We start from the raw sequence: 12947 nt of genomic DNA on the forward strand, positions 1-12947 counted from the left end.
GTGGAGGCTCGATCACTCGCATCTCCAGCCCAATCCGCATCAGAATACATGTGTAGCTTGAAATCGTTGTCTCTTTGAATGTGAAGACCAAACTGAATTGTTCCTTGAAGATACCTGGGTACTCGTTTGAGTGCTTTCCAGTGTAGTTCAGATGGGGAGTGCATAAATTGAGACAATTTGTTCACTGAGAAACTTATGTCTGGACGAGTGAAAGACAAGTACTGTAGTTTTCCAAGAACTCTCCTGTAGCGAGTGGCATCAGTTGGTTCCACTCCATCATTTTGTTGAAGCACTTCACTGGAACTCATTGGAGTTTTTGCGGAATTGCAGTCTTTCATATTTTCTTCAGAGAGGATTTCACTGATGTAGTTGGATTGCGATAGAGTAATTCCATCTGCAACACGAAGCACCTCAACTCCGAGAAAAAAGTTAAGGTTTCTGAGATCCTTAATGGAAAAACGGCCAGCAATACAATATATAGCCTGATTTACATATGAGCTATGGCTCCCTGTGATGATGATATCTTCGACATAGACAAGCACATACAACACGCTGTTCGACACTTTGCGAATGAAAAGTGATGCATCAGATTCGGACTTGACAAATCCCAAATAAAGAAAGAACGTCTTAAGTTCATTGTACTAGGCCCGAGGAGCTTGCTTGAGTCCGTATATAGCTTTCTTTAGGCGACATATATGTGAGGAAAGCTGCTCGTCTTCAAAACCCGGAGGTTGGACCATGTAGACTTCTTCTTCTAGGTGACCCTACAATAACGCATTGTTGACATCAAGCTAACGTATGGGCCAATTTTGCTGGACAGTAATTGAAAGCACCAAACGCACAGTAGTCGGTTTGAAAACCGGACTAAATGTAGCGTGAAAGTCAATTCCAGGACGTTGCGTAAACCCCTTTGCAATAAGACAAGCCTTGTAGTGATCGATTGTCCCATCAGCTTTTCTCTTTAACCTATATAACCACTTGCAAGAAACAATATTTTTTGTGGGGTCATGTGGTACCAATTCCCATGTCTGATTATTCAATAATGCATCAAATTCACTTTTCATTGCTCTCTGCCACTCTGGGTGTTTGTTAGCTTATTTAAAACTGGTAGGGGGTGATGGTGGGGGATAAGTGAGCCATGAAGTCATGGATTATTTTCAGTTTATGAATTATGTTTTGTGAATGAGTCACAACACGATTTGGAGGAGGGAGAGAAGGTTGTTGTGGTTCTGTGACTGGAAGTGGTTCGAGGGAAGGTTGTGAGGGTTGCGGAGTTGAGGCAGTGGTACGAGCAACAGTGGTTTGGCCAGTAGATGTCATTTTGGTCGTTCTACGACTGTATACAATTGGTAAAGATGGTGATTGAGGATGCAGGACTGAGGTGAATGGTTGTTGAGAATATATAGGTATTGAGGAAGGGGGTAGTGATAATGTACGTAGTGATTGTGGAGGAGAGGAGGCATTTGAATGTCTTGGGATAACTGTTGGGGATGGCAATGGGGGATAAGATTGGGTATCATTAAGATCAGGAGGAGCAACAGAATTTGTAGGAGGAGAAGTAGAAGACGTACCTGTAGTTGCAGATTCTGTTGGAGCACAGGCAGAGGATACAGTGTCCTTTTGAGCGTTGGTTTCTGTATTTGGGATAAGTATAGGATTGGGTAATTCACTTATTATGGGAGGAGAAAAAATAGGAGATTTTGTTGGATTAGTTTCAGTTAGGTTTTCCCATGCAAGAGTTTTAAAATTTGAAAAGATATTCTGAAAAGGAAAATTATGTTCAAAAAATTTTACATCTCTAGATAAATATATTTTGGAAGATTTCGGATCAAAACATTGATGACCATAATAATTTAAAGAATAACCTAAATAAACACAAGGTGTTGATCGTGGCTCTAATTTATTTTTTGAATAGGGTTTGAGCCAGGGATAACAGAGATACCCAAATTTTTTTAAAGAATTATAATCTGGATCGTTACCAAACAATATTTGAAAAGGTGATTTATTTTGTAAAAGTGAGGTTGGCAAGCGATTTATGAGATAAACCGCATGTTGACAAGCAAATGACCAAAGAGTCGGTGGAAGCGAAGCTTCATGAAGTAAAGTTCTTGCCGTTTCAATAATATGTCTGTGACGTCGTTCGGCAAGAGCGACTCTTTGGGGGGTGTATGGGGGAGATAAAAGATGTTCAATACCCTGAGAACTTATGTATGGATTAAGACTTTTATATTCGCCACCACCATCAGTATAGATAGAAAGAATTTTTGTATTGAAACGACGTTCCATTAATGCTTGATAATTTTTGAAAAGGTCTTTAACCTCACTTTTATTTTTTAATGTATATAGCCAAGTATATTTGGTGTATTGATCAACAAAAATGCAGTAATATGATTTTTTGTCAATCGATAAAATCGGAGAAGGACCCCATAAATCACTAAATATTGTTTGAAATGGTTTGGTACTTGATACAGTAGGATTCTGAAAAAGATGGCGATGAGCCTTATTCAATGAACAAGAATTACAAACTAAAATTTTGTCTTGCGAGCGAGGTAGCGAGAATTTATTCAAAACAAAATTTAAAACTCTTGTATGCGGATGACCCAATCGACGATGCCAGGTGAAGATGGATGTGTTGGTGGAGGCCAAATGCGCTTTACTGGAAGATATGGAATGTGAGGTTGTCCACTCATAAAGACCGTCTCTACTCCGACCGTGCACCAATGGATTTCGCGTTTCCAGGTCCTTCAGTGAAAAATGAAACGGAAAGAATTCAATAGAGGTTAGGTTATTTTGACAAAATTTAGAAACGAAGAGTAAGTTGCGTTTAATGCTAGGAGCACAGAGAGTGTTAGAGAGTTTAAAAGCATTATTTGATGCATGTAATTGAGTTAAACCAGTGTGAGTTATTGGTATTTTGTTACCATCACCCATGGAGACCTGCTCTATGCCATTATATTCCTGCAAGTTGTGAGGATTATCAGTTATGTGGTGAGATGCTCTAGAGTCGAGAATCTAGGGATTTGCTGATGCGTGCATTCCCGAAACATAGTTGGCCTTGGCCTTAAAATGATTGTGAGATCTGGATCTGCATACACTTGCAACATGACCTGGTTTGTTGCACAACTGGCAGTGAACACCATCATAAGAGTTGTTGGTGTTCGAAGATCGCCCCTGATTTTGTGAATTAAATAAATTATTTATCGCCATTGTTGGTTGTTGCCATTGTTATTGTTGGAGCGACTATTGTTGCGATTGTTGAAGTTTCCAGATTTGTTGAATGTAGCAGCAGCAGCAGTGATTTGGCTAGGAGCTTTCTTTGACTTTTCATGTCTAAGGAAAAGCTCATGATCAAGAAGCTTCTCATAGAGTTCTTCATACTTAATAGTGGAGTCACGAGTACGATTGCAACAGAAATATCACAAAACTCTGGTCCTAGACCACTCAGGATCTTAACAATGAGTTTAGAGTTTGTGACGGGGGCACCAACAGTAGAGAGTTCATCAGCCATGGATCGAATATTTTGCAAATATTCAGTAATTGGTTCGGAGTCTTTTGTGAGTCGCGCAAGTCGATCGCGAAGGCTGAAAATTCTGGTTTGGGACTTGTTAGCATATGCAGTGTGCAATGCATCCCAGGCTTTTTTTGCTGAGTCAGCAACTGCAACAGTAGTGGCAATTATTGGATCAACAGATGCCATAAGTGCATTTTGAACGAGTTGGTCTTAAGGAAACCAAAGATCAAATGCAGGATTGGCACTAAAGATTGTGCCATTTGTGATAGTGTGAGATGGGGCAGGAGTAGACCCATCTAGATGACTATAAAGATCATGACCATGCATAAGCATGGAAAATTGCGCCTTCTAAGTTGCAAAGTTGTGGCTGCCTTGTAATTTTATTGGCAATTGTGACGCATAATTAAATTGGACGACTATCACACCACTATTGTTATCAGCATTAACATCTCTAGTAGTGTTGGCCATTTGTGGAGGGTGAGTGGGAGAGAAAAAAGGTAGGATCTTACTCCTTAGAGTTTGTTGAGGCTCTTGATACCATATAAGAACAAGAGAGACACAAAAAGCTGATTTATTTATTGAATCAAAGCAACCTTTAAATACAAGAGTGACAAACCAATTCCCTAAACTAACTCCTCTGGAAGAGGAGGACTAAACTACTTGCTAAACAAACTCTTTGAATAAGGAGATTTATTTGAGAAGATAAAGGAATAATAAAATCCTACTACTAGCTAAAGACCTGTTCAAAGCAGTAAAGAAAGCAGTAAAGTAGCTGATGGTTAACTTATGCTCTAATAAGACAATGGCAACGACCCTATTGGTTTTCTGATTTACCGTTTGACTTAATGGATTTTCTTGTGTTTTCCCGAATGGATATTCCTTTGTTCTCCAATCATATGGGTCATTTTACGAAGGCTTAAAGCTCTACTTGAGTATAGTGTCATTACTCAATTCCATTAGTTATTACCCCTATAGTCTTCCATTATGCCCTATCTTTAGCTAAGTATGCATTGATTCCAAGGATTTGTAGGTCTTTTAAGATAACTTCTTTTCATGTAATTTTAGGTCTACTCCATTCGCTTTCAATATTTTCTCCGTCCCCCACCATAGTTTCACACCTACAAACTGATGTATTTGTAGGTCGACACAGGACATGATAAAAAAGCGACCTTTTCTTATTTTATTCTCAAAGTGTCTTGCACCTTCTGGTGAATGCAATTATTTTTTTATCTTATCTAATCTTGTGTGACCGCATATGTATCTTAGCATTCGCATTTCTGCCATACTCATCTCACGATTATGTTGAACTTTAGCAGCGCAACATTCACTACCATATAACATATTCTGTCTTATAGCTATTGTATAAAATTTACATTTTACCTTGGTAAGCATCATTCTATCACATAGTACTCCGGTAACACTTCTCCATTTCAACCATCTCGCTCCAATCCTACAAGTAATATCTTCGTCTATCATTCCATTGTCTTGAAACAACGAGCTTAGATATCTAAGTTGTTTGCATTTGGCACTGCAATTTCATATTGTCTCACCTCAACTTCGCTCTTCTCATGCTGACTAAACTTGTAGTATATGTACTTAGTCTTACTTTGAGTTATCTTAAAATCCTTAATTTGTAAGGTGCTTCTCATTGCAAGCATTCCCAGTTTGTTTGCTAAATTGGGCTTCATATTCATCTACAAAAGACATCTTGGATTACTTGTCTAATTATCATCCAAATACTTTCTTGTTTGACTTGAATATTCTTTAATTTCTTTCGTACCAAATGTAATATGTATATCATGCCATAGCCATTCTGGTTATTTCAGCAGTATCATTCTTCTCTCTCATTTGTGTTTCTACAATTGTGCCCAACCTTGCCAACTCATTCATACATGCCTAAGCATCCCTTCTCATTGAAATAGTTTATACCAAATTTTAGAAAGATAGTTCAAATTCAAAAAATAAATGCTCAATAGTCTCATTAGCCACATTGCACAAAGCGCAAACCTGGTTATCCACTACACCGATCCCTTGAGCTAAACTGTCCTTTGTGTTCAGTTCTTTATTTGCTACTAAATTCAAAATAAAAGCCACTAAGGGGATCTTTGGTTATTGCATAAGTCTTTTTTGGCAGTTCCCTTTAAGTTTGATTGACATAGTTTGTTAAATATTTAACGAAGATCAAAAGTATCCATTTTTTCACAAAATTAACGGATCAAACTGCTCAAAAGATATTTAAGGACTTCTTTGAATTTTTTCATTTTGACCAAATTTCTCTACAAATATTGGGTACGTCAAGAAGCCCAAAAATAATCAAGGCCCCAATAGAAAACTCATTGATCAATCAACCTTTTAATTTGAGGTATCAATATTAGCCAGCTAAAATTAGCTATTGGTAGCCAAAAAAGAATAAATTTTGCTTTCTTTTGAGTGGGTGTTATTAGAATAGGTTTGACACATCTTAAGGAGTTTGAATCTCAGTTTTGGGATGACTAGACAGAGTTTTGAGGTGGTTTGAATTGAAAATTAACATGAAAAAAATGATATGTGTATCACACTCTGTATTATTTGTGTATCAAATATATATCATATTTATATCAAATGTGTATCACATGTGCATCCATGTATACCTGTGTGTGTGATACATGCATGATACATGTGTCATAAAAGAATTTTTTGAACTCAATTTTAACTACGAATTTTGATACCAAATCAGTCCAAATTACCTCCAATCTCCCTCAAAATTTGTATATTATGTTTTCAATAATTTCCAACTATACCCATTGAAAAAAGTCTCTTTTTTTGCTTAGATTTTTGGAATCTTGTATATATATATATATATATATATATATATATATATATATATATATATTTTGTATTTCATCATCTTGATTGCTACCTCATCCATAAAATTTTCTTTCGGTCTTGCATCTAATATTGTTGATCATGCTTAAAAATATGAAAATAGATTTTTGCATGTGATTTTGGAGAGGAAAAACCTTATTTATTTGGGTTTTTAATTTTTTTTATGTGCTTGACTAGTTTTGGTACGTCTATGATTAATGGCTAGAGGTTGGTAAGTTGAAACTTACTTGGGACATTTATGTAAGATTCACCTAAAAAATATACTTATTTAACTAAAACTAATTACCCGCCTATTCATCCTCATTCCTGTTTGATGATTTGATAACACTTTTTTCTCATTTTAAAGATCTACAACTATGTAATCAGCATCACAAGCCTCCATAGCCGTAGTCACATGTATTGTAGTTAAAATATCATGACCCTAATTTTCCTCCGTAGGATGTCGTGATGGCACCTAATTTTTAAGGCTAGGTAAGCCTAAAACTTACTAAATTAATAGCAAAACTCAACCAACAACTATTAAATATGAAATAGAAATTTCTATACAAAGTTAACAATCCCAAAACCGGTAGTACAAGTCATAAGCTCTATTGAGTTCACTAGAAAATCTCTAAGTACAATTGTTCCGGAATAGAAATAAACTGTACAAAAATAACTTCCGAAGGTGACTCCGAGGTCTGCAAATGCAACGACAGGTATACCTTGAAGTTTCCACAATAATATCTGATCAGCTATCTAACAACTAACAGACTCCGAAGTACCTGGATCTGCACAAAAAAATATGCAGAAGTGTAGTATGAGTACATCATGGTCGTTACCCAACAAGTATCAAGACTAACCTCGGTGAAATAGTGACGAGGTACAAGTCAAGGCACTCACTAGAAAAGATAACCTATGCAGTATAAGAGTATAAAACTAATAACGGAAAGCAGAAATCAATATATGGCAACAAGAACCAACAAGTGATATAAACAGTAAAGCAATAAGAACACCGCAAAGTATCATTAAAACCAAATAAGGATGCACAAGGGACAATAAATTAATTAAGTCGTTCTAACACAAGTTTCACAACGAAGTCATTCCGTGGTACTTCATCTCGTAGTCAGGAATCACGGATCTCAACCCACCATCATATACCCATGGCACCTCGTGCCCACATCTCGCATCACAACTGCACGGACAACTCACGTGCCAAAATCTCAATCCGCCCGGCATGGTCACAGGCTCACATTCACAACCCGCCCGACATGGTCACAGGCTCACAATCACAATCCGCTCAGCATGGTCACAGGCTGACAATCACAATCTGCCTGGTATGATCACAAGCTTACAACCATAATCCGCCCGACATGGTCATAGGATCGAAATCAACATAGAAACAAATAATACAAGGACACATGGGCATAATCAATAAATATCAAGTTTCATACTCCTGAGCTAGTATAGGTGGCATGCTATGGTGTATGCTTGTTCGAGTGTGCTACTGCAGCCCAAGTCAATAAGTAATATCAAAGACATCGAATAACTCATCGAAACAACAAGGCAAGTCATGCATGGTGTATGACAAACACAAGGAAAAACACACCATCACACGAAAATCACCAACACAATGTCTCCAACCGTCACACATCATCCCTGACATTGCCACCCTTATCTCTCCGATAGCCACCCGTATCACTCCGCCCCGACATTATCATTACCCACGGCTCAACAACGCAATAGCCACATGTATCACTCCGTACAGTCAACAACAGTGAAATGCTACCCTTATGCCCTGCATAATAACAACCAAATCACACAATAAATCACATATGCTATCATCACAATAACACAATATATCAACTCGTATCACAAGTACCCGTAGGCCACAACCTTTCCAAAGGTTCAACAATATCAACATTTTCACAACAAATAGCCCACGGCTCAACACATCGTATATAGAATCTTAATAATAACAAAATGACGGAAAAGTAACTCAACAAGGAACAATACCCCTTTTTAAATACAACTTCGATTAAAATAGATTAATGACTATCGATAATTTCAATTTCAATTAATCGTTAAAGGACAACCTCGATAGTGAAAGTACTTCCATGGAATGGCAAAACTTCAAACTCTAGTGTATGTGTCATGCCCAATCTCGGGAGGCGCGACCAAGCAAGCCTTTTTAAACACTACCTACCCAACTCAATATGATTAAGGGGACCATGCTTTCGTTTATTTAGACAATAGGAGAGATCGTACATTCAACATTGTTAGTTCATTTTATATCATAAACCTTAAACCGTGGTTATATTTCCAAAATATCATGCAGTTTACAATTTAGAGGAAACAAGAGTTCAGAATTACAACATGGTCTAGTGACCCATCCAACCCGAACATAACGCACACAAACGTCTACGGAGCCTCTAAGGGTACAAAAGACAGCTATGATAATGCCGGCAACAAGGCCTCGGCTATACCTTAAAAGTGGAAATTTACAACAAAAGATGTACAACATAACCCCTTGAAGGAAATATGGGCTCACCAAACTTTGAGAGGAAGATACTCCGCTACGTGCAATCGGCACTGTCCGCTATAGAACCACCTACATTCATTCAAAAATGTAGCGCCCCAGGCAAAAGGGGCGTTAGTACCATGGAATAGTACTAGTATGTATAACTAAACACCATCTCATTAGAAAGAACTATCATGCAAGAACAAGGAAATCACAAAGAATCAATCAAATTCTTTAAAAGAACACCACATCATCAAATAAAAGAATCATATAACTTTCACATAATTTCTGTAGCTTTAGGTTGGGGCCTTTAATATTGTTCATCATCATTCACAATACCATCGCTTTCTTGAGCGGAGTACGATCACGGCCCGATTGGCTAAGCTGCCTCATTTGAGGCATATACCTCAATCACTATTTTATTCTCACTTTCCGGTTTCAATCATCAACACAATACCACCATATGTGTAGCATGACGTCAGATCACGGCCCGATCGGCTAGGCCGTCTTACCAGGACGTTACCCCTTTTTCCATCAATCATCTCACTTTAATTTTTGGTTTCACATACATTAGTTCATCGACACTTGGGGCCACAATTACCACATCAATGCATGGCACTAGGCCACATTCCATAACTCACGTTTCTCATTATTCCCATTTTCAACATTAACCTTACCATTTAAGATCATAGGCATATACAAGAGCAATTCAAGTTGTAAGCATAAAGAGGAATTTACCTAGTTCGGCATAATAATCACTAATGTAACCTTGACTTGAAATTTAGGCATTTTAGCACATAGTTCATGTTCTTCACATATCCTCAATTTTACAAAGAATAGCACATTAAACATATGGAAATGCACCTTCCATATATATATATATATATATATATATATTCTCACAACACCAATTCATTTGATATAACAAGTACTACATCAATCAAATTTCGGACTTAGAATCATTTGCGCGGACATCATGGAAGCTCAATTTCTAAGAAGAGGGGTTTTTAGACATACATACCTCAATAGAGATTTCTTTAAGTCCTTACAATAATTTCGGAATTTCCTAGAAACTTCGATCTATTTTATGAGAATTACAAATCGAACCAGAAATAGAGACATAATTAAGGTTCTAGCTCATTTGAGTATATTATCAAGCACTAAGTGTGCATTGTGATTTTAGGAACCTTTTGCGAGAGATTTTTATCATCTTACACACCAATTGCTATCTTTTCAACTCACAACCTCCACATGCCCTATTATCTTTTATGTATGCAAGACAATCAATCCTTATACCCATGAACCCACTCGTTAATTACCTATTCTAGTGTGAATTTCGAAATCAAAGGTTAAGGCTCAATTTCTTACCTCTTGGAGTGTAGGCCTAGTAGCTTTTCTTGATATATTCAAGGGTTTAGGCAAGGATTGAGAGTTAGTTTCTCCCTCTAGAACTCCCTCTCTCACTCTATTTGCAGTAAAATAGAATAAAAGGGGTCTAATGGGGTGTTTTTAATAGGATGGGGTCGGGTTTTAAAAGTCAGAAAATAGGAGCCCCGACACGATATGCGATCGCATATGCAATCACATAATGGACATGCGACCCGCAAAAGGGACCGCAAAAATGGCCCCCAAAACCTGAACAAACTGCCCGAGTATGCGACAAGAATGTGGTCCGTATACCTGTTCTGTGATCGCATAATGCACCAAAGAACTGCCCTTCGCAAAAATTCCAAGGAGATTATGCGATGAATATGCGGTCCGCATATTGATTATGCGATCGCATAATTGGCCGCATAGTTGACCTCAAAATAACCATCAAACTGCCTCACTCTGCGGTGACTATGCGGTCCGCATAGCTATTATGCGATCCGCATAGCTATTATGCGATCGCATAATGGACCGCAGAAATGCGCTTTTCTGAAAAATATTATTCCTTAAGTTTTTAATGCACAGATCAATCCAAAGGGTCCGAACCGCGGCTCGCAAGCTCATCGCGAAGAATTTTACGAATTTCTAACACATATTCCTAACTTGGCACTACGAGATCTCGGGTTTTTGAGCAAAAATTTTCATGGGGCCTTACATCCTCCCCCACTTAAAATCATTCATCCTCGAATGAGGATCAAGGTTTACTCACTAGGAATCCTTATGCAACTTTAGCTTTTTCACATCATGAAACATATCAACAACCCCAAATTTGGCTAACTCCCTAAATTTCCAAAAATTTTGCTAGAGTTTCCTTTGTAACTAGGCCTATCCACCTATTAGAGAGCCCTAGAAACATATCCTAACAGCATATACATAATCCATAGACATGACATAACTTGCAACAACACCAACCATGGCCGCATAGGCAACATATAACCAAAATAGAATAGTTCTACATAGACTAATTCAAAGGATACCGAGTTCATAGGAACCAAATTCATAAAAGCTGTTACATGCCTATACAAATAAATGTGGGTACTTCTTTTTCATTTCTTCCTCGGCTTCCCAAGTGGCTTCTTCAACCTGCTGGTTTTGCCATAACACTTTCACGGAGGCAATTTCTTTGTTTCTTAACTTCCGAACCTGCCTGTCAAGAATGGAAACTGGAATTTCCTCATATGACAGTTCTTCATTAACCTCAATAGTTTCAACTGACACAATAGTGGACGGATCCCCCACTACCTTCTTCAACATAGACACATGGAAAACTGGGTGTACCAATGGAATCTAGGGTGGTAGCTCGAGCTTGTATGCCACCTGACCAATTCTCTGAATGATTCTGTACGGTCCGACATACCTCGGACTTAATTTTCCTTTCTTTCCAAACCACATGATACCATTCATGGGGGAAACCTTCAAAAATACCCAATCATCTTCTTTGAACTCCAAATCTCTGCGACGAATGTCAGAATAAAACTTTTGGTGACTCTGAGCAGTTTTCAACCTTTCCTTAATAATTTTGACTTTTTCCATGGCCTGATGCACGAGGTCCGGCCTTATCAGTTCAGCTTCTCCAACCTCTAACCACCCAATGGGAGACCTACATCTCCTACCATACAATGCCTCGAATGGTGCCATCTGGATACTAGCATGGAAGCTGTTGTTATAAGCGAATTCTATGAGTGGCAAATGGTCATCCCAGCTACCTTTGAAATTAAGAGCACAAGCACGCAACATGTCCTCAGGCGTCTAAATAGTCCGGTCCGCTTGCCCGTCGGTCTGAGGGTGAAAAGGCGTACTAAGATTTACCTGCATACCCAAACCTTGCTGAAATATCTTCGAAAAGTTGGCCATGAACTGATCCCCTCGATCTGAAATGATTGAGACTGGAGTGCCATGCAGCCTGACTATTTCTTTGATATATAACTGAGCATACTGTTCCACTGTGTCGGTAGATTTAACTGGCAAGAAGTGCGCTGATTTCGTGAGTCGATCCACAATTACCCAAATTGAGTCGAACTTGTGCGGAGTGCGCGGTAACCCTACCATAAAATCCATGTTGATAATTTCCCATTCCACTTTGGAATTTCTATGCTTTGAGCCAATCCACCGGGCCTTTGGTGTTCGGCCTTCACTTGTTGACAGTTCAGACATTTTGCCACAAAGTCCGCCACATCCCTTTTCATGTTGCTCCACCAATAAACTTCCTTAAGATCATGATACATTTTCGTAGAACCTGGATGCACGAAATACCTGGAAGTGTGAGCTTCTGCCATGATTCTTCCCCGAAGACCGTCAATATCCGGAACATATTGACGGCATTGGTACCGTAGGGTACCATCATCCATGCCAAAGGAAAAGGTTGTGGTCTTGTGTTTATGAATCCCCTCTTTCAATTGTGCTAACAATAGATCGTTGTATTGCTTTTCTTTGACCTCCGCTACAAGCGATTATTCAACCCTATTCTGCACAATCACTCCCCCTTTACTAGAGTTCGCAAGGCGAACTCCCAAACTAGCTAACTGGTGAACCTCCCGGGCCAACGGCCTTTCATATGCCTCCAAATGAACCAAACTTCCCATAGATTTTTGGCTAAGAGCATCCGTCACGACATTGGACTTTCCTAGGTGATAGAGAATATTGATA

Source organism: Nicotiana sylvestris, chromosome 12 (genome assembly GCF_000393655.2).
Source record: "Nicotiana sylvestris chromosome 12, ASM39365v2, whole genome shotgun sequence".
NCBI lineage: Eukaryota > Viridiplantae > Streptophyta > Magnoliopsida > Solanales > Solanaceae > Nicotiana > Nicotiana sylvestris.